We start from the raw sequence: 26,416 nt of genomic DNA on the forward strand, positions 1-26,416 counted from the left end.
CTGCTTCCTGTTTGTGTGCAGAATCCGGTCGTTTCCCGCGGTGGTGGCGGAGGGTCGAGCGCCAGGGAGCTGGGCGGCCCCGTCCTCGCGAGGCCCGTCGCTCCGAGGAGAAACTTAATCACTTTGTTTTCTTGGTTTAGGTTTTGCTTTTGAATAAAAAACGTGACCCCGCTCGGCTCTGGCCCCAGGGCCCTATGACGTTCCCTGCACAACGGGCGTCACTTTTAAACGCTCTGCCCAGCAGGCAGCGCCAGGCCAGGGGCTCCGGGGAGGGCGGTGGAGCCCGGGACTGGCTCTGTGCTGGGAAAGCTGGACAGCGAGGCCAGGGGAGCAACCCCGTCCGTCCGGCTGCCTGGTCAGCAGGGCCCAGCAACCCTCTGACCCTCCCCAAGCCACGGTCAGTGCGGGGAGAAGGGTCCTCGAATGGCAGGTGGGCCCCGGGAGGGGAAGGCCTCGACGGCCCTCAGCAGGGGCGGCACCAGGTGGGGACCTCTCGGCCAAGACAGCACGGGGTGTGGGGGGGCAGGGGCAGGGGCACTGCAGAGCCCTCGCAGCCTCCCTAACAGAGCTCTTGGCACACTCTGCCCGCAGCGCTGGGGCTTGGACTCATCCCAAGTAGGGGAGAGCTGAGCCTGTCTCTGGACAGACGCAGAGGGGGAAGGGGCGTCGGTGGCGGTGGAGAGGCAATGCATGACATTGGGGATGCAGTGGGCTTGGGCTGGGGAGTGAGGGCTCAGCCTGGGGGCGGGAAGGGTCGAGGGGGAGACAGGAGGCCGGGACCTGGACGGTGATGGGGGTGATGGGGGTGATGGGGCCGCGACGCAGGAGGATGGGGAGAGCAGAGGGGTTGAGATGCTCCGTGGGAAGGAAGGGAGGGAGGGAGGGAGGGAGGGAGGAAAAGGCTGCGGAGTCAAGGAGCCCTGGCCTGGTGGGGAGGCGAGATCCCCAGGTGTCAGGAGACCTGGCTGCATCGCCCTCCGCCATCTCGTCCACACTGTCTCCTCCGGCGTGGCCCCCACACAGGCCCGGTTCTCTCCGCAGCTGGACACTCCGTCTGGGGTGAGACCAGCAGGACCCCATGCGCACGTGGCTTGCAGTATAATCGGGGGTGGGGGTCGGCGGGTGATACGGAAACACTGGAGAGCAGGTGACCGGGCCCTGGCCATTGACCTGAGCTGGTAGGAGATGCAGCGTGGCCCAGGGCAGCTAGGACCTGTTGGGGCAGAGAGGGAAGAGCACGCACTAAGCCCTGCAGTGGGGCTTGGAGGGTGAAGGGGCTCCGGGAGCATGGGGCTGGGCAGGCCCCATCTCCACGAGGGTCTGGGTCTTTACCGCAGGGGCAGAGCACGGGGTGCAGCTGGGGGAGAATTGGAGGGTTTGAGAAACGGCAGGACAGGGTGGGTCTGCATCTTTTGAAGGGTTGGGTCTATGCACGTGGGTGGGGGTGAAGGGGTTAAAGAGAACATTCTAAGTACCCAACCTGTGGGTAACTTCTGGAGGTTAAGAAGCCGAGTGGGGCGGGGGGGGGGGGTTGGGGGAGGGCTTTGTGCAGCCCAACAGCAGGGAGCTGGAGGCGATAGACGAGGGAGGTCAGGGCCAAGAGGCTGGGACAGGATGCACCCATGCCTCTGCCATGCAGCCACCGCTCCACGCATCCATCCACCTGTCCGTCCACAGCTAAATACCCAGCTGGGCTTCTGGGGAGAGGCCAAGCAGTGGCAGGTACAAGGTCCTGCGTGACAGTGAGGTGGGGTCTCTGGGGGGTGGTGAAGGGGGAGGGTGGTGAGGCCACATGGGCAGGGAGGGTGGCTCAGAGACTGTCAGAGGCCACGGGGAACTGGTGAGGGCCTGGAAAGCTCTGAGATGATGTGGCTTTTTCTCTGAGGCAGGGGCTAGTGGAGGGTCTGATTTCAGCGTCGAAGGGTCCTCTGGATGTAGAGTCAGCCGACCAAAGGGGCCGGGGCCAAAGGCCGGAGCACTGGGGCTGCTGAGGAGGAGGTGATTGTGGCTGAGGTCAAACGGGGGCCGGAGGTGGAGCTGAGGGCATTTGCTGAGGGGCTGGAGGTGCCCAGGACGGATGAGCCCCAGGCCTGCCCTGAGCCCCTGGGGGAATGCGATTGTCCTCACTGAGCGGAGCGGGCCTCAGCGCAGCAGGCTCTGAAAGGCTCAGGTGGGGCTTGGGGCCGGAGCCGACCCCTCTGAGATGCCCGGGACGTCCGTGAGAGGGGGCTGTAGGTAGATGGTGCTGCTGTGCGGGCCCTGGACAGGTGGCCTGGGGAAGGGGTCGGGCCCTGGCTGCTGTTTCCGCCCACCCCGCCCTGGTGTGGGCACCCGCTTCGGGCCAGCCTCGCCGTGTTTGCAGGAACTCTCAGGGCCTTCCCCCTTGATGGCCCCGCGTCCTGGCCGCCTCACCAGCAAGGGCTGGCCCCAGGCCCCAGACTCCTGGCCGGCCGGGCTGGCCCACGCACTGCCCAGAGCAGAGGCGGGCGGGGAGGGGGGCTGCAGGAAGAGGGGCTCTGAGGAGGGGCTCCTGGGCTGGGCCTGGGAAGTGAGGCTCCGAGGTACGCTTTGGCCCACAGGGTAAATGGGCTCAGATATTTTCTGCGTTAAGGAGTTGGGGTCTGGGAGCAGGGGGGGTGCTGGAGGAGAGTGCTCTGCGTTTCCACTGCAGGCACAGAACGATTCGGTCGTTAGTTTTCATTCCAGTATCTGGAAAACAGCTGATTCTGGAAACCTAAAACTTCCCTGGGCAAGGAGAGTTGAGGAGGAGGGCGCCCAGCAGGGCTGGGGGTGGGAGCTCAGGCCCAGGGAGCCCTGGTCCCTGCCCCGGGCCCTTCCTTTCTTGGAGGGGGGCTGCGGCTGGGCCTGGAGGGGAGACCCCCCGGGAGCCAGTCCCGCCCACCGAGCCCAGCCAGGTTTCTATAGCACTGGTGAATCTGACACCCGGGGTTCTGGAAACATGGTGGGCTAATCTGAGCGCTAATCCTAGCAACAGGCCGGGCCTGCAGCCGCATGTCGGCTGGGGTTGCCGCTGGCAGGCTCCGAGACCCTCCAGCTCGGGGTCTGGTCGCCGCAGAGCTCAGGCGCTCCGGGTCCCGCTGTTGGATGGAGTCGCCCCGGGAGCGAGGCCTGCCTGGGGCTCCCTTCCCCTCCGGGCCGCCTGGGGTCCCCTCGGACGCCCTCACCTCACCTCGAGGTTGCCAGGATCAGAGGGGATTAGCAGGTGCGGGAGGCCATGTGCGTGGGCCAGCTGGCTCCCTACTGGGAGCAGGAGGACCCCGGCGGCCACTGGGCAGGCTCAGGGACCCTGGCCCTGGGTCTGCCCGGTCACTAAAGCCCTGAGGAAGGAAGGACGGCTCTGGAGGCCTTGACCAGGGAGGCCCACTGCACTCGCGTGCGTGTGTGAGAGCACAAGCGTAGGAGGTAAAGATGGGGTGCTGCCCGTCTGTGCCTCTGTCTGTCTGCCCTGCTGTCCAACGGTGCACATCCATCCATCCTCCATCCATCCACGCGTCCACTCATTCACTCACTCACTGATTTGACAGCAGTCCAGAGGCGCTGTCTGTGCCTCTGGGTCAGCAGTGCTGGCAGAGCAGCCATGGGCTGAAAAGATGCCTCCGCTGTGACCCCGACCCCCTCTGGGCTGGGCAGGTAGCGAGGGGGACCCTCCCTCTGCCTCTCCTGGATCTTCCCAGACCAGCCGACCTGGCCCCCACTGGGACCCCGTCCCCCGGGGGCTTGGCCTCTGCCTGGATTGGGGTGGGGGTCAGGGACAGTGGGGGCTCAGGGGGCAGGGGGTCCTGGGGGAGGGCCCTCTCTCCTGGGGGTCATGGGTGCAGTGGCCTGGGCGGCGAGGTGGGGCAGCCCTGCCAGCCCCGGCTCAGGTCCAAGAGATTCCCAGCTGAGTACTCCAACCCCAGGAGCCACTGTCAGACGCCGTGGACAGTGGGCTGACTCAGTTTCCCCCTCCCTACCCTCCGCCCTCTTCTGGCATCGGGCGGGGGGGCCTGCGCCCTACTCAGCCGGCCAGTCTCCTCTTCTGCCAGCCGGGGGTCTGTGGGAGGGGCACAGCCCAGGCTGGCCATGGTAGGGGAGGGGAAGGCGGCGGGAGCTGGGACAGCCACAGAAAGAGGACGAGAGGGAGAAATGAGTGACTTGAGGGAAAAAGGCACAGCGAAGAAACGGAGTGGTGTTCTGGACACTGCGGGGGAGGCAGCCCCACACCCTCTCTCCAACACCTGCAGAAAGCCTGGGGGAAGCCAGGGCAGCAGGAGCCAGGCCAGGCCCCTCGGCCCAGAGGGACAGCACCTTTTCCACAGCCGGGCGCTCCTCTGCTCTCTGCCCCACCCCCAGCCCCCCAGCATCCAGTTCCGAGGGCCCCAGCACCCCATCGAGGTGGAGGCGGCCTGGGTGGAGCAGGGCGGCGGAGGGCAAGGATCAGGCCAGGCCCATTGTTTAGAGAAGAAGGAACTGACTTCAGCCCCGGCAGCAGGGCCTCCCACCCCACCCGGGCTTCCTGCTCCCCGGGCGGCCAGAGTGGACTTTGTCCACCTTATTTGGGGATTGAGAAGCCGCATGGCATGTACGGCCCTGGGAGTCGCGGCGCGGAGCCACGGCCTCACAGGGTGGAGGGTACCTTTCCAGCCGCTCTCCGTGACTCAGACTCACAGCCCTTTAGGCAAAGAAAGTGCTAATCAACGATCCGTTCAATCCTCCATCCCACTGTCCATCCACCCTTCCAGGTTCCCACCAACCCCTCATCCACCCACCTAGCCATTCGTATGTCGACACCTGTCCTCACACCTACGCTGACCCATGCACCCATCTATCCGTCTCTCCACCCACCCATCCGTCTCTCCACCATCCACCCATTCACCATCTATCCATCAATCCATCCACCCATCCAATGTGTAGCATCACAATTTTGTAGCAGCTTGGTTTGAAAATTGGAAGCTCATTCCCAAGAAAACATCTTGAATAAATTCCCTGGCCAAGAAGTAAAATGCTGCCTCACTTTGTGCTTTGGGTCTGGGGCTCGTAGATTTTGGACTCTTGTGAGTCATGTCTGGGACCGGGGCTGGGACATGGCACTGTACTGTCAAGACCTTCCATTTGCCATGATGCAGATGACAGAAATGTACATGGGGCACCAAGGAGGCCAGGATCCCAGTGGGGAAGGGTCTCTCCTGGATCCGCATGACCTTGACAAAGCATCTCATTGCTCTGGTCTTAGCCGGCTCTTTGTCACAATGAGTTGCTGAGACTTCTGTGAGAGTCAGTGGGGAGCAGCAATCTTCCTGATTCAGCAGTTTCAAAGTGTCCCGGGCAGAAACTGGGATGGCAACACCAAGGCTGTCCGTGGAGATGGTTGTGCCGGGGGCCCTGTTTCCTGGGAGTCCATTCCAGGAAAGGAATCTTGTAGTCCCAGGCTCCAGCAGCGAGTGCCCCAGTCCCTGGAACTATCTGCACAGATTAGAGGTAGAAACAGAGCTTTGGATCGTGGGTAGGTGGCCACAAGTCCAATTTATGTCTATTGTCCCAGCATAAGCACTTATGGTCCCCCTCTTAACTCTCAAGAATCTTGGTTGGGACAGTTAATTATATGGTTGTTGTACTGAGCGCTCATTCTATTTGAATAGGGTTTTGAAGGATGAATAGGAGTCTGCCACGTGAAGGCAGGAAGGACATTCCAGGCAGAAGGAACAGAGGTGAGAGGGAGGCCCCATCTGACATTTTGGGTTTGCAGGGAGTCTGACGTGGCTGAAGCTGGCATGCAGTTTATGGCCAGGCCTGCACCAGTTGTGATGGTGGCTGGAGAAGGAAGGGGTGGTGAGTGGAGCCTGAGGGTCTTCCAGTCCAGGCCAAAAGACTGAACATGACTGGGAGCCCACGGGGGCTAGGGGTTCCTCACCACTCCTAGAAGAGTGGGTGTGAGGGCCGGCTGGCCAGAAGCTGCTCTGTTAGGAGGGGAGTGGGGAGGGGAGTGCTGTCACAGGGGAAGGTTCCCAGAGGGAAGATGGTGAACCCAGGAGCCCTGCTCCAAGCCCCAAGCATCCTCTGCTGCGGCGTTTTGCCGGAGAAGGCTCTCCTCTGGGGTGTAGCGTCTGGAAGGCTCTGATTCTACTCCCCGAGTCTGCAGGGTGGGGTGCTCTCTGCTCTGAGTCTGGCCTGAGCCCATCTCTGAGACCCCAGGCACCCCCGCCAGCCTCTCGGGTAATCCTGATCCTCCTGCCGGGCCCCTGTATCTGCACAGCCTGCTCTCCTAGCCCTGTCCTCCCCATCCTGTGACCCTGCCCCCTCGGACAGGGAATATGCTGGAAGCCCCTTGTCACCGGCGGCCGACTGCTGACCTCCAGTCCCCATTCAGCGGCCACAAGCCATCCAAGGGGACTCCTGACCTGTGGCCCAAGACACCCTGCCCTTCAAATCCTGGACACTGGGGCCTCAACAGAGCATGTGGGTCTGGCAGCTGTCCTCAGGGCCGTGACTTGGGGACCGGCTGCCCGAGGCTGGCCCGCAGACCAGGAGGGAGCAGGTGGGGACTGGCCATGGTTCCGGGGATGGAGCCGGTGGGGAGATGGGCCTGGCGGCGCCTCCCTCCCTGCGCTGGGCAGACTTCCTGTCTGGCCCTGGGAAGTGACACCCCGCCGCCCCCAGCAGGCAGTGACGTCAGTGTCTGAGGTGACAAGGCCCGGGGCTGGCACCTGCCCCACACATTTGCACGGTAAGGTGTCTGAGCAGTGTGGGGCAAGGCCACCGGGGCTCAGGGAAGGCGGCCCCCGGGCTTCTGGCTGGCTTGAGGAAAACACGTCTGCATGTGCCTGGGTGGGCTGGGCTCTGCCCTCGAGAGCCTTTGCTCCTTGCCAGGACTGAGCACCGTCAGCCATGAGCACACAGACCTGGAGCCCCGCACACAGTAGGTGCCCACTAAACGTATACATGAGTAGATGAAGACTGGCCAGTCTTAGTGAGTCCTAAATTAAGGAAAAGCAGGACATTTTAGAGGCAGGGAGTGGTAACAGGGGAACCGGGGGCCTGGGTCTTTCTGCAGAGGCAGGCTGGTGACAGCCCGGGGCCCTGCGAATTAATGCCCGGATGGCGGAGGGCAGGGCTCTGCCCCCCAACCCCGCCCAGGCCAGCCTCCGGCAGGTCTTCAGGTGTGGCCAACGCAGTGGATGGCTTTGTGACCTGGACGCACCTGACCTGGGACCCAAGTCAGCCTTCCCATGCCCCCCCCCCACCCCGCCGACCTCGTACTCCTGTGCTGGTTAGGGAAGCAGAGCAGCCAAGTAGGCTGCCTGGTACTGGCCTCGGGCAAGATCGGCATGTGGCTGCTGGGTCCGGAGTTCTCCACAGGTGCTGCGGTGAGGGGCGTGGCCAGCAGGTGAGTGGGCAGAGCAGCGTGCAGGGGTGCGCCCAGCCCAGCAGCCTGGCACCAGAGGGCCATTTGGCACCCAGAGACTACTCCCCATGAGAGTGCCCTTGCCAGCTAGCCGGGCAGCCTGGGGTTGTTGAATTTCACTTTGCAGTGAAAGCCACAGATACCAGAGCCATTCCTGAAGGACTGAGGCTCCAGGTGGGCCACAGGCCCCACCCGGCGGGGGCCAGGAGTGCCAGAGGAACTCAACACCTCCAGGAGGGAGCGTGCGCGGTGAGGTCCCAGGTGACGGCACGCCGGCCCGTCGGCCCGTCGAGGGTGGATTCAGCTCTTGGGAGGGTGCGCCAGGCTCAGCCAAGGAGCTTCCCAGGGTCCAGGGCGCTCATCAAGAGCGGGGCTGCTCCGGCTCCCTGGGCACTGACCCAGCAAGCACGGGGTGACGGCAGGTGGTGGGCACAGCAAATTGCTGCCCAGGCTTTGGGGACGGGACCTCTGGGTGAAGCTCAGAGAGGGAGGAAGGAGGCCCTGCTGTCAGCCGGACCTGGATGCCCGACCGCGAGCGTCCACGTGCCCTGTGGCCCATCTTCTCCAGTGCCGTCTGGGCAGGAGGCTCTGAAGCCCCGTCACTGGCACCGGCTGTCCTGAAGTGAGGTTCACGTGGTCCCTGCCCCAAAGATGCTCAGTCCGGAGAAGAGATGTGGAAGTGGACAAGGGCACAGGGCAAATGGAGCAGACGAAGAGAGTGAAGCTGGGGGCACAGAGGCCACACCCCCAGCTGGGACGGTGGGGGGCTTCCCGGTGTACCCCACTGGCTTGTGGGCCCCGCCCAGTGTGGATGTTCGCGTGTCACGGAGGGAGTGGGCAGGAGGCCTGAAGGAGTTAGCCATGAGAATGGGCCAGACTCTCCCCAGCTCTGATGCTTGGCCTGGCAGCTGCCCCCTTGGGGGCCGGGTGCCCACTGGGGCAGGGTCCCAGGCCCTCTGCCTCCTGTCCTTGGCACCATGCCCAGATCCCCGGGCTTCCCTGCCCCTCCCTGCCCTCCCACCGTGCCCCCCCATGGCAGAGGGTCTCTTAACCCCAAGTGGTAGCCTGCACAAAGTTGCGTTTTCCATTTCAAGTCTGTCAGGAGCCTCGAAGGCCACTGTGGTGTCCTCTCTGCGCTCCGGTACTGCCGAGCGCCTGGGGTCCTGCTGGAGTCAGGCGGACCCCCGCATCGAGGAGAGACCCCTTGGGGCTCTGGCGGCACATCTGGGGTTCTGTGCCCTTGGTTTTGGGAGGTGTGCATGGGAGGGGCCCTCACCAGCCCTTCCACGGGCGATGTCTCTCTCGGCCCCTTGGACCTGCCTGCCCTGGACGCCCCTCGGATTTCAGAGACACGGGCTGGTCCCCAACCTTGAGCACCTGCTCCCTTGGCTGCCTTTTGCCCTATGTCCACGGGGAGGTGTTCAAGTCTCGCCCTGATGCCTCCACCCAGGGACAGGCCCTGGCACCTGATATCTGACAGACTCACGAAAAACTGACCCCCGACACCCCATTGCACTTCTGCTGAGCCGATCGCTGTTCTAAGCGTCTTATTTATTAACTCATTTACTGCTCAACCCAACCCTTCAGAGGGGTGTCGGGACGTTCGCACTTCCCAGGCAGGGAAACTGAGGCCGAGAGGACTGCCCAGGGCAGCACCGGTAGTGGCGCTGGGGGCCTGCTTCCTGAGCCTCCCCGCCGAGCCTGTGCATGGGTCCTCCTGTGTGAAGGCGATTTAAGCTGAGACCTGGGGGGAGGAGGTGCTGTCCCTGGGAGGAATGGGAAAGAGGCTTCCGAGGCGGTGGGGCTCCATGAGGTGGAGGACCAGTGGGGTGGATGTGGCCAGGGCCCCGAGCGAGTGGGCGCCAGATGGGACGCCCTGGGAAGGGGTCTGATTTGACTCTGGCGGAGTTGGGGGCACAGGAGGGCTCCCGGCAGGGGAGGCCCGAGTGCACGCTTGGGGACTGTCGTGGCTGCCGTGTGGAGAGCTGACTGGGGGTGGGGCCATCCACGTGAGGCTCAGAGCCAGCTCCAGGAGGGAGAGGAGCATCCTGAGGTCTGGGGACCCTGGTTAGAGCGGAGGGACCAGTCACAGGCCCAGACGCAGAGCCTGGCCAGGCTGGAGGAAGGCAGCAGGCGCGGGGGGGGGTGGGCTCTGTGTTGGGGGAGACCCTCCGCGACACCTCCTTTGGCCGACCCACGAGGGCTGAGTGAGTCTGCGTGTGGTCCCGCCAGGGCGCGCCACGGGAGCGGTGCTCGCCGAGCAGACGTTCCCATGCGCACGCCTCCCCTTTCACTTACGAACGGCTCTCCGAGAATCCCTATGTTTCGTGGGTCTCCCCAGGCCAGCCTGCTCCATGTATGGGCCCCTAGCTCAGGGAGGCAGCAGTCAGGGGCCCAGTGTTTGGAAGGTGCCCAGACATTGTGGTTTCTGAGCTACCGGGGCAGAGCGGGAGCCTCGGGCTGCCCAGAGGGCTGGGCGGACCTGGCTGCTGGGCCAGGAGGAGAGGAAGCCATGGGGTCGAGGAGAAGAAAGGCGTGTCTGGCACGGGTGCGCGCCAAGGGTCCACTGGGTGCTGCTGGGCTGTGGCCTGGGGCCAGCCTGGAGTGGAGGCTCTGGGCCCTCCAGCCACGCCTGGCTGCTTGCGCTGGCTCACTGGGCTGGGCTCCGCTCGGCCAGGTTGCAGCTGGGTGCAGCCGCACGCCCCGGTGGGTGCTGCCCGGCGCGCCAGCCCAGCCTGGCCCAGCAAGTCCCGTTGGTCTGGCCCAGGCTGCGATCCTACAGTCAAGTCGACCCAGCGGGCTGACGCATCCACAGCCTCAAATGCAAACCATCCCCGCTTTCCTGGAGCTGCCGGGCCGGCCCCAGCACAGAGCATCCTGGTGGATGCCAGAGAGAGGCAGGACCTGTCACTGGTGCGGGGGGCATGCAGGAGGGTGAAGCCAGGCTCCAGAGCAGGGGCCCTGGCTCTCACTGGGCCGGCCTCCAGAGCTAGGCAAGCTGGGGCCCGAGACGGGCAGGCGTCCGCCATTTGCCTGAAGGGTGTTGAACCCCAGGCACCGTCCTGCACCTGCTGGCAAGATGGAGAACGCGGGGGTCGTGTCTCTTGGGAAAGCTGATGGCTCTGCTCTGTTCCGGGCCCACAGGGAGCCCCGAGGTTCCCAAGCGTCCCTGGCCTCACAGGGCCTGGAGCAGATGCCCACCTTTCCCTGCCCGGCCTTGAGGACTTTGCCACGTGGCTCTTCCCTCTCCAGCTAGCTGGGCGTGACTGCAGTGGGCAGGTAGGTGGACCCACGCCGGCTGGACAGCCTTCCCGTCCACCTGCAGCTCCTCCCAGCACGCTTATCCTCCACCCTGGGTTCTGCAGCCTCAGGGCCAAGCCACGGCATCCACAGAGTATGGGGAGGGTCCCCAGCAGTCCTCAGGCTCCTTGGCGGCCTCTCACCTCTCAGGCATCCACGGCGCTGGGCAGCCACGTGGGCGGCGGGAGCCGTCCTTGCCCCGGGGGCTCCCAGCTGAGAGGAGGAAGGGGTGCGACCAGGTGTGGTGATGCCTCGCTGTGCGGGGGATGGGCCAACGTCCGGGACCCCAAGACGGTGAGAGTGGGGGAGGGCATGGCGGCACCAGGGGATGGGACAGAAGTAGAAGCTGGGGTCCGGGGTGCAGCCCTGGCGGCCTGCACAGTCACCCCAGAACCCTGGGGAGCTGGTGGATGAGGCTGGGGCAGGGAAAGGGCGTGTTCAGCTCAGTTCCTCAGAAAGATGGTGCCTCGGACCTGGAGGGGTGGTGGTGAGCATGGTGGGGTCGAGGGCGTGGACAGGCAGGGCCAGGCTGCCAGGAGGCTGAGGGACTCCAGCCGTGGGAACCTGGCCGGTCAGCTGTCCCTCGGATCCTCAGTTTCCCCATCTGCACAGCGGACACCTCCCCGTCTGTCTTCTCGGGGCTCCCGTGCGCGTACGGAGCGTGGACCCCCGGGTCCTGAGAACGCTGGCTGCTTGCGGGGGCAGCCGGCAGGCAGGGGTGGGAGCTGTCACCAGGGAAGGGCGTTTTTGAAGGCTGGAACAGCATGCACCCAGGCGCCAGGCGCCCGGAGGGGCCGACACATCAGGATGGCAGAGAGAGTAGGCGAGGGCCGAGGGCTTGCCCTGAGTCCTCCAAGCAGCCCTGCCAGGTGGGGTGGGCTCATCCCATTTTACAGACGAGCGGCTGACGCTGGGCCCATCTGCCCTTGGTCTGCAATGCCCTCTGGCTCAGGTGGCCCTTGGGCATACCTCTTTCCCCGTCGGCACCCATGCCCCCGCTCCTGGCCCAGAGCCCTGCCAGGCCATTGCACGAGCACCGCCGGCCTCCCTCTGCGCTGGACCAGCGAGGCCAGTGTTGAGGTGCTGGGGACCCCTGGTGCGGCTCCCTTGCCCAGCAGGCTGGAAAGCCTCCAGCGGGCCGGCCCACCAGGGCAGTGGCCACACCACGTCCCCTCCCCCGGGCTCTGTAAAGGCACATTCCTGAGGCCGCGGGTCAGCGGCCCCCCTCGGTGGGGCCTTAATGAAGAAGCAGAGTCTGGAGTTGTGTAATGGTGACAGCTCGGAACAGCCCTGCTGGCCTGGGGTTGGGGGCAGGGGCAGCCCTGGGCGTGGTGGGGTGGGGTGGGACGTGGCCCTGCCCTGGCCCCCCCACCGCGCCCCCAACCTCCTAGCTCATGGTCTGTGGCCACGGAAGCCCTGAGGCTCCCCACCTCCCCCGGCCGGGCAGAGGCTGACTGGGCCTGGACTCAATTTATCCCAAGTGCGCGTGTGTGTGTGTTTTTATACTTCGTCACTGAATCCCGTGCGTAGTGAATTAATTTCCTGATGTAGTAAACATTTCGGAAGGCCAAGATCCTCTCCCTCCTGTCCCCATGCCAGCAAAATTCCCCGAGCCTGGTCCTGCCTTGCCAAGGGGGGTTGGTCCTCATCCTGGAGGTGTGAGCTCTGGCTCCAAGACCCTCTGGTCGGCCCCCCAAATCCCCCCATCCCCCAAACCTCCTCACCAGTCCAGTTGCCTTTGCAGAGAGCGCTGTCGTCCTGGGGGCAGTGGAGCCCCCGGGCCACCCTCGGGGTAGGCGCAGTCAGAGCTGGTCCCCAGGCCCACAGGGCAGTGCTCGAGGGGGTTTGGTGCAGGAAGGCCTGAGCGGGAGTCCCAGCTCAGTTTCTCAAAGCTGCGTCTCCGTGGCCAAGGAGCAGGGCCTCTGTGGGAGAGACCCTGGCGGTGAAGTCGGTGGGCCCAGCCAGCTCCCAGAGGCCATCTGATCAGGGCAGCTTCTCAAGGTCACGGCGGTTCACGGCAGGATGGGGAAGGCTCCTGGTGGGAGCTGGGCCCGCCTCGGGGGGTGCGGCCTGGGGTGCTCTGAAGTCAGAAGCTGTGGCTGAGCCTTGGGGTCCCAGCAGCCTCTGAGAAGGGGGTCCTCCGTGGTCGGATGGTCGAGTCTTTGTCCAGGGCAGGATTGCTAAGGCCCAAGGGTGCCCACCTTGCCCTGGAGTAGCCCGGGGCCCCCGGCTCTGAGGACCACATCACGTGGCCGTACGTGCCGACCTGCAGCACCTGCCACCCTGGTCCCGCTGGATTCTCCAAAGGACCTGGGGAGGGATGGGGGAAGGGATGGGGAAACTGAGGCAGGGAGAGGGCAGACGAGTGTGGGCAGGGATCCCGGTGGGGCTGGACCCAGCAAACTGACATGCCCCCCGGGACCTGTTTCTACTTTGCAGCCTGGACTGCGGAAAGGGTTACCCCACAGCAGTGTGTGTGCTTATGTGTGTGTTTTTATGTGCCTGTGAGTGTGTGCTGTGTGTATCGTATATGTTTGTGTGTGCACATGTGTGTACGTGTGTATGTGAATGCACGTGCATACGTGTGTTTGCACGTGCATGCATGGGAGTGTGTGTGTGGGTATGTGTGTGCATGCCTGCATGTTTGTATGTGGGTTTTCATGGACACATATGGGTGCACATGTGCTTTTCAATGTGTGCACGTGTGTGCGCGCGTGTGCATTTCTGTGCCCCTAGCCCAGCTCTGTTTGCACTGCTGTTTTCTTATACATGTTTGGCATATTTTGCTGCTGAGTTGGGGGGCAGCGGTTTGGGGGGGAGGCTGAGAAGTGGGGGAGGGGTTGTTTATGCCAGTCGTCCACCCAGGCTACACATTCTTGTGGTCGTGTCTTTAACGTGGTAAAAATTTGGGAAATTTCTAAATAAAACAAAACAAAGGAAAAACATTTTCAAAAGGATTTCAAAATCTGTGCTGCTGCTTCCCCCAGTAACCAGACCCGAGGGGCCTGGGAGACACCCCTGAGTGGGGAGCGAGGGCAGGAAGGACTTTCTAACAATCGAAGAGTCATGCTGTGAGTGGCTGAGCTCCCCGTCAGGAGAAGTAAACAAGCCGCTCTGAGACCCTCCCCATCTCTGTGGCAGTGTCCAAGTTGTAAGGATTAGGGGGAGAGGTTTGACGTCTGCCGGTATGGTCACGAGGCAGCGGCTCCTGGACCTCGGTCCCTCTGAGGCCGGTGGGCATAGCAGGGTGGCCAGATTGGGGGGGGTCCCTGCAGGCAGCTTGGCCGTTGGTCAGGGCAGCTGAGAGGGGATACTGGGAGACAGGAGAGAGGGTGGCTGTTGGTGGGGTGAGGACCTCAGGGGTGGCTGTGCGCTCAGGGAGGACAGTGCCTGGGTTTGACCACTGACTGACTGGGGAGGTGCAGGCGGGGCGCCGGGCCCGGCCCTAGGCTGCGGGCAAGGGGCTCAGCTGACGACGGCCACTGCCTCCCTGGCGGGTGGGCAACCGCTGGGGGCTGAGGCCGCTGGAGGGAGTGGTGTGGGCCACTGCTGCACCTCCCCCGGGAGGGGCTCTGCAAGCCTGTGAGCGGGTTGCAAGCTCCCAGCAGGTAGGGGGGGTCACTGGAGGGCCGGGCCCTCTCCACTGGAGGCAGGGGCAGCCTGGGGGCTGCAGGAAGGCAGGACCTCACGGGAAGGTGGGTGAGGCCATCGAAGCTCAGGGCGGTCTCGGGGGCAGGGCCAGTGGCTCCCATAGGACCAGGAAGCTGGGCCACTGGGGGAGCAGGGAGGTTGAGGGGGCTGGGCGTCCCATGGTGAAATGGCACACAAACGCTGAGGCACAGTGGGGTCCAAGCCCCTCAGAACTCTCCTCAGTGAAGTGCTCTGGTCGGGCCCCCCCTTCCAGGGTGGGCTGACCCGTCAGGACTAGGGAACACGCCCCTCTGGGGACCCCAGGGATGGGATAGGCCTCGAGTGACATGCACACAGTGCCTTCTGGTCCCGCGGCCCTCCTGTCTGCAGGCTGGCGTCCATGATCGGGGCTGGCGTGTGTGCATGAGGGCCTGAACCCTGCCTTCTGCATCCAGGGCCTTGCCCTAGGTCAACCCCACCGCCCCGAGTCGGTCCTGCTGTTCCCAGAGACTCGGGGAAACCCACTGAGACGATCTGGGAGTCCTCTGGGCTTTCAGCGTTCCGTTTCACAACCAGACCTCCTGTTTTGTTTACCAGCGAGTTTTTAGCTTGTGATGGCTCCCAGCTTCCCTCTGGGATGGATGGGCAGTGCTTGGCAAGGAGATGGTAGCCCCATGGCCCCCGGGCAGGGCTGACCTGTCCCCTCTGTGCCACCCAGCTCAGGTCCGGGCTGACAGCTCAGAGGCCAGGCGCCAAGGGAACGCAGGACGCCCCCCAGGGCCGCGTGTCTGGGAGCTGTCTGGGCTGGGAGCCACGAGGACTCCATGGGCCTGTGGCCAGCGGCGGCGGGCTGCTCCCACTGTTCCGGACGTCCAGGGCCCGGCCAAGTCTGGCGGCTCCTCCCTGGGCACACACCCTGCACATTCCTGTCTCTGCCCTTTGCCCAGGCAGTGCCCCCTCCCCTCACCGTTGCCCGCCTGCCCTCCGGCCCACTCCCACCTCCTGTGTGCGGCCACGGGCCAGCCCGCGGGGCTCTGTCACTTTAAGAGGGCGATACCCATTGCTGTGGCCGGTTGGGCGCTCCTAAGACGAGGTGCCACGTCTCACCCCGTGGGTGGGGCCACAGTGAGCGCTTGCCGATCGCTGATTCGCGGCCAGGCAGGCTTTGCCCTCCGGCTGAGAGGGCCACTGCTTGGTCTCCTGAGCCCTCTGTGGCTCCCCAGCACCCTTGGTGGTAGTCCAAGGGCCAGGCGTGGGCACTCACCACCCTTCCTTCCTGGAACGCGTCCCAGTCTCCCGCCACCCCGGGCCTTTGCCCCTCTGCCGGGAGCCATGGCGTCCTTCCTTCCCGCACGCCTTCCATACCCAGCTCAAATGTCAGCCTTGGTGCCACCTTCCCACCTTCCCAGGGGCTCGTTTTTCCCTCCTCTGTGTCACTGTCTGTCTTGCCGATGTCCCACCTCTGGGACCTGATTCAGCTGCCACTTCATGAGGCCCATCCCCTGAGAGACCCCTTGTTGACCAGCGCTGGAGGTGGGGCTGTCACAGGTAAGGGGACCCAGGCAAGAGCTGGGAGCGGGGCCCACTCCGGAGGGGGCCGGGGGACCCGCTGTGATCAGACACCCCTCACCGCCCGCTCGGGAGGGCGCCAGGCTAGAAGCTGGGAAAGTCCAAACCACGGGCGGGAAGTGGCTCACGTGGGGAGGCTGGCAGCCACCACCTGGCGGGGCCCCAAGCGGTCCCTCGGCGGGGCCGGGGGCTGCTCCCAGCTCAGCCCCGTCCAGACTCCCCCAGCAGCCTTCCGCCTGGGCACCCCAGGGGAGACTCCCTGGGGAGACTCAGCTAGCCCAAAAGGGCTGGTTCTGGGGGGAGGGGGAGGGGTCCCGAGGGGTCCCGCCCCGCCCCAGCAGCTCCCTCCATACTCACTGGGATAGTCTGTCGTTTTGCGTTTGTGATGGTTCTCTGCGTTTTCTTGGTGCTGGGTGTTGGCACGGAGGATGTCCAAGGGCAGGGCAGGCTGGGCCCCGCCCCTGGGAGCTCGCTGTGGGTGGTGAGGGCTGGTCTGCTGGGGAGGACACGTGGGAGGGGGTGCAGGGAGAGGACACGTGGCTGAGTCGAAGAGCACATGAGGGCCTGAGAAGGCCGAGGTGGGCAGGGAGGAGGCATGAGCCGGCCCCCAGGTGGGTGGGCGCCCTGGGCAGGGCTGGCGCTTCTAGAAGAAGACAGCGGGCGGGGCAGGGGACATCGAAGCCGGCCTGGGCGGCTCCTTTCCCACCTCCGGGAGCTCACCAGGGAGGCTGGAGCCTCACCCCTGCCAGCTGCTCTTCGGGACCCATGTGTGGCCCAGGTCCCGGGCTCTGCTCTTCCTACAGACTTGGGAGTGGAGGGGGCTCTGGCCCCGTTTTACCAAGGCCCCTCTGGCTGCTGCCCAAGGACATGCTTGAAGGGCTGGCGGCGGGGTGCTGTGGCAGGTGGCAGGTGTCTGATGCTGGACATGTCTTGAAGGCAGAGTGACAGGTCTTGCTGGTGTGCAGGACCCAGACTGGCTCTGGGGACCTGGCATGAGCAAGGGGCCGGCTAGAAACTGGCCCGGGGGCCGCAGCAGGAGAAGGGTGAAGGGAGAGGAAGCCGGGCGTTTGGCTTTGGATGTGCTGGGCTGATGCCCTGCAGTGGGGCTGAGTGGGGAAGTGGGTGTCAGAGTCTGGAGGCCGGGAGAGATCCAGGGTGTGGCCCCATGTTGGGGGTCGTGAGCTTGGGATGGTGCCGAGAACCCCAGGTAGATATGGCTGGAGAGAAATCAGGGGGGCCAGGCCCCAGCTCCCTTGTTGGAAGGTCTGGGGCTCAGAAGAGACCCGGCAGAGCCCCCCACCTGCCCTGGGGTCTCCTTGACCGCCGGCCTAGCCATGTAGCAGGATGCCGGCCTAGCCATGTAGCAGGATGCTGGCCTAGCCATGTAGCAGGATGCTGGCGTCACGGCAGGAGGGGGAGGGGCCAGCTGGTTGTGGGACTTGCCTGAGGTCTTGGGTAGGGTCCCTGAGCAGACCTACAGGGCCCCAGGTGGGAGATCTCTGCTCAGGGACCCCAGGGTCCCAGACCCCACTTCTGTACTGGGGTGGGGATTACACCCCTTGACACCTTCCACCCGCCTTTGCCCCCCCCCCCAAGCCCTGACCTCTGCCCACTCTGGCTGCAGAGGCTCACCCACGTGGGGGTCTGGTGGCCTGAGACTTGCAGTCAGGTCTCTTCCTTGCTGTTTGGGCACCCCCCAGAGGGTGCCCCTGAAGGCAGGACCGCTAACCCCCAGACCTCTGCCTTGATGTCCCCACAGGGCCCTGGGAGGCGGGGCTGAGCTAGTACCATGGCAGCCTCGAGTCCCCATCCGGCTCCAGGGTGGCCAGGCCCCCATGGAGGGGCTGGGGCTGGGGGCCAGGCCGGAGCTGACCACAGGGAAGCCCTCTTCTCCTGATGGGGCCACACCCCGATGCCACTTCAGGTGGGTGCGAGCCTGGTGACTGCAGCCTGGCCCCCGGCTCCCCAGTGCCCCAGCCCCGGAGGGCTCCCACCGGGCTGTACCGCCAAGACCTGGCCTCCGGGACCCAGAGCAGGTCATGGGCACCAGCTTTTGAGTTTTTTAAAAATTGAGATAGGGAATTCCCTGGCAGTCCAGTGGTTTGGACTCCACGCTTTCACTGCCAAGGGTGCAGGTTCAATCCCTGATTGGGAACTAAGATGTCACAAGCCGTGCGGTGTGGCCAAATAAAATAAAATAAAAATTGAGATAAACTGACATATAACAATGTATTCGTTTTAGGCATACATCATCATGATCTGACATACGTATATACTGCAAAATGGTCACAGTAAGTTTAGTTAACTTCCATCACCCCACAAAGTTACGGTTTTTTTCTTCAAAAGAGGAGCCCTGATTTTGATTTCCAACTGCGTGCAAGGCCTGTAGGAGTCTGAGGCCGGGGCAGCGTGTGCCCCTGCCAACAGGAGGGAGCAGAGACTGGAGGGGCCAAGCATCCTTGGGACAGGGTTCCCCGGCCTGGCTGGGGCCTCAGGGCTCTTCAGCAAAACTAGGAGGCGGGCAGGCAGACACATGGGCAGAGAGTGGCTTCTTCCTATTTATAACTTAACAGCCCTGCGCTCTCGCCCATTAACTGAATTATTTTTTGGCTGGCTTGGTGGTCCCAGGGCCTCCTCACCGACCCTATGAGCCAGACAGGGCTCCCTTTCCAGGTGGTCCCAAGCAGCAGCATGTGGGGAAGCCGGGGCACATGGTGGGGCAGCAGGCTGGCCGGTCTGCTGCTGCAGGGGCGCGGGGGCAGGGGGCACTGCCCAGTTTCCAGGACCCAGTCCACCCCGGTCCCGGCGAGCCCCAGAGACCTGAGGCCCTGCATGCATGCGCTCACTTGCTCACCCAGGTGGCTGCATCCTGTGGGACCCTGTAGCCAGGACGTCTGCTAGGCTGTGAGTCCCAGATCTGGGGCACCTGTCCTGTCCTCTGAGAAAAGGACATCACCTGGCTCCACAGGTGCAGAGAATCCAGTAAAGGAAACAGGGGCGGGAGGGTTTGGCCAGAGCCGGCGCCGGGGTTGTCAGCTGTCCTGCTCTGTCTCTTGCTTGTACCCCATCACCCCCTTCAGCCTGAGGGTCATGCAGCCCTGGCCCCCCCCGCCAGCCTGGGCCCCCAGGGTCTGCGGTCAACTTGGACCCTGGCTTGTCCACTTCATGCACAAGCGTAGCTGCCCTCTGTCCCCTCAGCCCGTAATCCTCCAGCCGTCCACTCCTTGGGTTCCTGGCCCGGGGCTGTGGCTGGTCGACGTCCAGGTTTGCCTGGGCCGTTGGTTCTGGGGGTGCTGGGTGGCAGGAGACAGAGCTTGGGAGGCGGCTGCCCTGCGTGGGCGGGAGGCGAGGAGCCCAGCCTGCACCCCGCAGTCCTCTGGCCCCGGTGCGTCCAGCCCTCCCCTGAGAAGCCCAGGATGGTGTCTGCTGGTGCTCGTCGGGCAGGCAAGGCTGCTCCAGAGGCCGTGGCCCGGACCCTCCGTCTCTTTCCAGATGGGCTGCTGGGAGGGTTCTGGGGATGCTCCCTCTAAGAGGCTGCTCTAGGGGGCTGTCCCTGTCCCCAGGCAACGGGGCTGCAGGTTGGGGAGCTTCCCCAAAGGCTCTAGGGGAGGGGCCTTCCTGTCTCTTCCAGCTTCTGGGGTTGACTGGTATCCCGGGACTTGTGGCCGCATCACCCCAGTCTCTGCCTCATCATCACGTGGTCCCCCCTGTAGGCTAAGTTTGGTTGGCCTCTTGTGATGGCATTGAGGGCCACCAGACAACCCTTTCTGGCTCCCCACCCCGGGCTCCTGCCCTCCATCTCTGGGCAAATCCCTCCCACGGTGCGGGAGACTCCCAGACTTACCTCCTTGCCCAGCGCCCCTCTGATCTCCGAGCTTGGCTCCCTGGCCCCCCAACTTGTCTTCTCAGCCCTCTTAGAGATCTAGAAGTGTCTCAGACCCGAGCCACCGTGAGCGGGGCTGCCCCTTCCCCACCGTGAATGCCATCCTCTGACAGGATCCCTCTGGAAGGAGGGATAACACCCCCCCACCCCGTTTATAGATGAAGCATTTGGATTTCTTATTAATTTTGTCTTGTTCATTACAGTTAGTTTTAGGTGTGACCCAGAGGAAGAAAGATAAAACGCCAAGGGGACATTTGGCAACAATATTCTATGTATTTGGTCAGCGTAAATCAGGCATCGGTGAGCTTTTTCTGTAAGAGGTCAGAGGGCAAACATTTTAGGCTCTGTGGGTCCCGCGGTCTCTGGGTCTGTGTTGCAAAGCCTCAGTTCTCCCACTGAGAGCAGCCAGAGGTAACTCGTACAGAATGAGAGGTCATGTGCCAGTAAAAGGGCATTTACAGAAACGTCTGATGGTCACTCAGCCCGCTGGCTGCCATTTGCCGGCCGTGGTCTGGTGCGGGCCATCAAAGCAGCTACACCCGACATTTACAACCAAACTAAATCTCAAAGAGGCAGTTGGTCCGGGCAGTTATGGTGGCCTAATCACCACTTTTAAACACAATACCACCGAAGTTTCAAGAGACTAAAGGATTTCCCCACAGTTTACACAGAATGAAGAGCTTTCCTATTTGCTTAAACGATGATGAGCTTTTCTAACTGCACCCAAGTTAGGTCCCGGCCAAATCTCCACATAAAAACCTAAAAATAGATTAAGACAAAGTGGATTTCATCTTCTTTCAATTGTGGTAGAATATACACAACTAGTAGTTGACCATTTTAACCGTTTCTAGGTGGCATTAATTACACTCATAAGCTTGAGGAACCAAGGCCACCGTCCTCTTCCAGAAATTCATTCGTCCTCCCAAACGGGACTCTCTCCCCGTTAAACACTCACTCCCACCCCCTCCCCCAGCCCCGGGCCCCCACCATCCTCCTTTCTGTCTCTGAATTTGATAACCACGGCCCCTGGATGTCATCCCCAGAAGATCACCGCTCACCTCCTGGTGGCCACATCCTACGGCCCCCCCGTGTGTCACCGCCCCCCCCACCCCTCCCCCCGCCCGCCGGCCTCTCCTTGGCGTGGGGATGGCGACCGCTCCTCTTCCCGTCCTGACGCTCCAACTCTCAGAGCCTGCTCTCTGCTCGCCAGCACCCTCTGGGCCATTCTACCCACGCCCCAGCCCAAACACACCTCCCAGACTCACGGCTGCGGGCGGGAGCTCCAGGCCAGCGCCCCCTGATCGGCACCCCATCGGCTCTGCTGAGACTCCACCACTGATGCCCTCGGTTTCCCCTCAGGCCCTCTGGCCATCCCGCCCACCCGGCCCTGGGCACCGGCTCAGCCCACAGGGGTTCCTGCTGCCCTTCTGGCCCCCACCGTCACCGGATCTGACCTCCCCTGGAATCTCCTGGCCTCTCCACCACCCCCTGGTCCACTCTGGGTGGTCCACACCCTTCACAAGCCTTTTAGAGCCCCCGGGATGAGGTTCAAACATAAGTTTCCCACCGTTTTTGGACCTGAGCTACAGAGGGCCAACACAGCCGAGCACTCCATCCACAGAGCTTGGCCACCTCGGGTGGAGCCCTCTCTATTCCGTTTCTGATGGCCCCGCATCTGTTCGCTGGTGCCCACTCCCCACGTGCGCCCCCTCCCAGGAGGCATCCTCTCCTTTGATTTGTTTCAAAATAATGCAGGGGTTGGGGGAGGAAAGCTGTGGTCCCATCCACACCTGGCGAAGCTGGGGTGAAGCCAGCGTCCAATGTCGACCATCGGGTGATGGGTTCAGGGGAGTTCATTATTCTAGTCTCTGTTGAGTGTTTGAAACTTTCCACCAAAAACTGGGGGGAAAGCCCCATATTCAAATACCTTTCTAGGGACTGAAAAATGCAAGTTTGGGTATCAACAAATTTGGGGGAGCAAGGAGGCTGGCAGGACCCTGAAGCGGTGACATCTGCCTGGAGACAGGGACAAAGGGTGGCCGCGAACACTGCTCTGTGGCCCCGCTTGACCCACTTTGAGGCCACGTGATGCTTAAATCTGGGGGTGCCCACTGGTGGTCTTACCTTGGAGGAAGGCACCAAGGTAGCCGGCCCTGACCACCTGACGTACCCCAGCCCGGGGGCATCTCCCCAGCGGGCCGGGCGTCTGATTAGATCTTGCCTGGACTGAAATTAGTCCTAATTCAAGTTCTCCCCCAAATCAGCGAGCTGTTTGTCCCCGGAGAGCACCGGGAAGGGGAGGTGGCCAGCCCGGGACGCAGGTTCTGAGGGTATCCGTGTTTTGCTCTCGGAACGACCTGCACACACTTTTCCGAATTCAATGCCCATTTCCAGCAACAAGCCCTCCTATCGCCGTGTGAGACCCATCCAGCCTGCCTACAGGTCCCAAGGCCAAGGGTTCTGAGGGGCCGGGGCTGAGCCGGGAGCCGGTGGACCTCAGGGGAGGGAAGGAGATACCCAACATGTGGGAGACCTGTCCACCCCCTTCCCTGCCACACACTGCCCACCGATGCCCAGGCCACCCTGTAAGCGTGGCCTCTGAACTCTGCCGCGGTCCCAGGTCTTGGGGCGAGGAGCTGGGGCACAACTGCGGGGGTGCTGAGGGCCTGACCCTCCTTCCCAAGCCTGGTCGGAGCCTGGGGCACCGCCGCACCCCTGCTGACGCCCCCAGTGCAAGAAGGACCCCGCCCAGAGGAGGTGAGTTTGAGAAGTTTTTCCTACCTCTGCTGGGGACAATGCCTGAGCTGCCAGGGGAGGGGGCGTCTCTAATTCTGGGCCTTCAGGCTGCAGCAGAAAGGGAGTTGGGGCCCCAAAGAGTCACCTGTTTCAGGGGGGAGGGGAGTCTGGAACCTCCAGCACCGGGCCTCAGGCCGGGCGCTGCCAGGGAGCCCAGTAGCAGGCAGTGGGCACGGGCATCTCGGTGGGTGAGTCCCTGCAGGGGAGGCTGTGCAGAGGGGCCGGGGGAGAGCTGGAGGGTCTCACAGCCACAGGGCCAATGGCTCCCAGCCCCTTCCACCGGCAGCCCACCAGAGGAGGTCCCCATGGCTCTGGGCCTGGGTTGGAGTCTCGGGGAGGGACCGTCCCTCCAGACGACCAGCTGTGGCTGGGGATGCAGGCAGCGTAGGGGTCCCAGCCTGCCGTGAATCCCCGCTCCCTGGGACAGGCAGGGCCTCCAATGCTTTCCACGCTCCCCGGAGCCTTCTGGGGAAGGGGATGGACACAGCCCTGGATGCCCCTGAGCGGGTCCCATGAAGCCAGTGGCAGCCTGGGCTGTCCCCAGTCCTCACCATGTCCAGGTGCGGGCATGTGCGTTACTGCCGGGCACTGCCCTTGGCCATAGGAGGGGCCCTCAGCTGGGGCTGCCAGCCCAGCCCTTCCTTCTAGCTGCCCGGGGCCACTTAGGAGCTGGGTCCTGAGGCTCCCTCCTGGAGCAAGTGCAGCCCTTTCCTACCCTCCCCGAACCTCCCCTCCGTCAACACTCTCCTGCAACGCTGATGGAGCCCACACAGATGGGGGTCTGGCCTGGGAGGGGGAGGGGCAGCTGCAGGGACAGGGCACCTGGAGAAGACTCCTGCCCCTCGTCCCTGTGGTGTTCTGAGCATCAGGCCCTTCCCTGGTTTCTGCCCTCCCAACTCCAGCTGCTGGACCCTGGGGTCAGAGGTCAAGGCCCAAGTGTGGTGGCCTGATGGTGGCGGGGGTGGGGGGGTGCGGCAGGGCGGCAGGGACGCTGGAGGGCATGCAGCGCCTGGGCCCAGGACTTGGGGCACCTGCAGCCGGGGGGCCTGGGGCTGCAGGGGGAGAGGGTAAAAAGAGGGGTACAGATGGGTGTGGGGGAAGAGAAGGGGGATGAGCTCCCAGGTCCAGGGCTGTCACAAGCTCTCCCAGGAGCCCAGTACTCCGGCCCCAGCTGCTGCACCCCCTGCCCACCCACCCGCCTGCCCGGCAGCCACTGAGGACTTGAGTGAGGGGATTACCTATAGGGACACTGACACCTTATGGAGAGATATTTAGGAAAAAAACCTGAACCTTTTGATGGCTTCTGCTGGGAAAGCCATGGAGCCAAATAACAACTGATAGTCAATCAACAAACACTGTCTGAGCTATGTCGGTGCTCCGGGCAACACTTTTGGGGGCTGAGGGTGGGGTGGAGCTGAGCAAAGGCACACAGAGCAGCGCGTCTACATGGGGCTGGATTTCAGGATCCCCAGCTATCTGAGAGCCTCCACACATGTCCCAGGCTCTCAGGACTGAGACACTCCTGGCCACAGCCCTATAGATGGCATTTGTTCTGCTCCCCAGCACCCCCTGAGGGAGCCCCTACAGCACTTCTGGCTGGTCTCTTCTTGATTACTCCCAGCCACGGGGAGCTCACTACCTTTGCTTTCAGCACATTCCTGCATTGAGGAGCCATGGCTCTTGGCTGGTCCTTTTGTCTATGGAGCTGAAACCTGCTGCCCATGGTGCCTGCCCTGCCCCTCCTATCATGGGTCCTACATCCAGGTGGATCTGCTGCATCACCTTTATCTGGGCCACCCCCTAATGGCTGGGTGTGCTGTCCTTGCCTCAGACTCCAGCTGTAGAACAGGCCAGTGGAGATGGAGCCCTGCCCCGCCACTCACCGCCTTCTCCCCGTACTTCTCAGAATGGCCACAGGGTCCATTACATGGTCGCAGTGTTGACCACCATCTCACCCCTGGAACATTTCAGCCTCCCTCCCACCCCTGCTCTCAGGGGCCACTCTTGCCTCCGGCCTGGACTTGGTGGTGGGGACCGGCTTGACCCTGTCAGTGGGACCTGGGAGGCCTGATGGAAGGGGCTGGGCCCTCTGCTCCACCCCCCCCACCAGGTCCTCCCTTTCCCAGGGCCTTCCCTCAGGGAGCTGGGCAGGTGTCTGCCCCATGCACTGTCCAAGGACATGGAAGACACCAAGCCACAGAGCGAGGCCCCAAGGTGGACCAGAGGCCTGGCTGTGGCCGCCTGGGACCCAGCTCCCCACCAAGGCCCCCAGACGGCACTGGGGGTTATAGCAGTGGCCAGTCTCGGGGTTCTCAGGACCAGGGTCTCCATCTGGACCTGCTAAGACAGGGCTCCTGGTCACAGGGCGGCCCGCGCTGAGGGGCCTCGCGGACAAAAACCTGAGCCGGATGTGAGGTGTGGGCGTGGGGGCCTGAGATGCTGCCGGCCACGCTGTGTCCTTCCATGGGGCTGGCCGGCAGCCACAGTCAACGCAGCGCCTCCCAAGGAAAACACACAAACACACAAACACGTGCGGACAACACACAACAGCACTCCCGAGCGTCTCAGAACTGGTTCAGGACAATATTTGCTCTGAACCCAAACCCGACACCCCAGCTGGCTGCATCCCCTGGGGCCACACGTGGGCCGGGTGGGACGGTCTCCAGATAGACCCCTCCCTTCCCCACCACGCACACAGGCACGCATGAAGCCTCATCCCGGACCCTCTGCGTGCACGGGGGCAGACAGGACCCTGGACCCGAAATCCTCTGGATGGGAGATGGGAGAGGCCCATCTGGGGCCCAGGGCGGGACCCTCAGACCCGGGAAGTCGGATGCATAAAGAGGAGCTGGTGGCTCCCTTCTGGAAGGTTCTGTCCCCTGCTTCAGTTGTCCTATGTTGGGTTTGGCGGCTGGCAGCCCCCAGCCTCATGGGGAGTCTGAGCGCGGGGTGGGCTGTCCTGCTTTCATCCCTCTCCAACCCCACTGGCCCAGACATGCAGGGCCTGACCTCAGAGGGCCTCACCAGGCCCAAAGAAAGGAAGGTTCTGGATCTTTTCGGGGGTCAGAGAGCCCTGGGGGAGTCTGGCTGACTCCAGCCCGCTCAGCCACTAAAGACCCTGGCCCCTCCCTCAGGGGCACCCTCTGCACCCCACTCCCAGAGCCATTTTCCCCAGCAGCACCTTCCAGAACAGGCAGAGATGGCCCAGGGCTGCTGAGCCCCAAAGCCACTTTTAGAAAGGAATGTCCAGCAGGATGGTGAGCGCTTCAAGGCTGAGCCGTGCCCTCGGGTGGGTCCCCCCCTGCTGCATGTCCTCAGGGCCCGGAGGAACGGTCCTGTTCTCGAGCCTTGAGGGTCCCCGCTGGTGCGCCCCCCAGCCCCCATCCTGTCCCTTCCCCCGGATGGGGGTCCACACTGTGGGACACGTTCTGGTGGGGCAGTGGCCCAGAGGTGTCCCGGGCGTCTTCCACATGATGAGCCCACGCTGCTCCATCGTCTCTCCAGATGCATCACCACACCCCTGGACCACTAGGCGAGGGGTGAGGCCCCCTGAGACTCGGGTGGGGGGGCCCTCCTTGTCTCAGACTGAGTCTCTAAGGCCTGTAGGCCAGGAGGACTCAGCACGGACCAGGGATTGTGCACAAAAAACTCCAGCAGCAACCGGGGAGGGAGGGTCCTGGAACCCCCAGATGGGGGCCCACGGGGACATGCAAGCCCAGCACCCCAGGAGGGATGGGCCCCCGGGTGGGGGGTTGGAGCATTGGGTTGTGGGAGACTATCAGCTACTCTTTCCAATCTGGTCACCAGTGGAAATAGTACGAAAGGGGGAGGCCGAA

This window comes from Kogia breviceps, chromosome 7, assembly GCF_026419965.1.
Source record: "Kogia breviceps isolate mKogBre1 chromosome 7, mKogBre1 haplotype 1, whole genome shotgun sequence".
Classification (NCBI taxonomy): Eukaryota; Metazoa; Chordata; class Mammalia; order Artiodactyla; family Physeteridae; genus Kogia; species Kogia breviceps.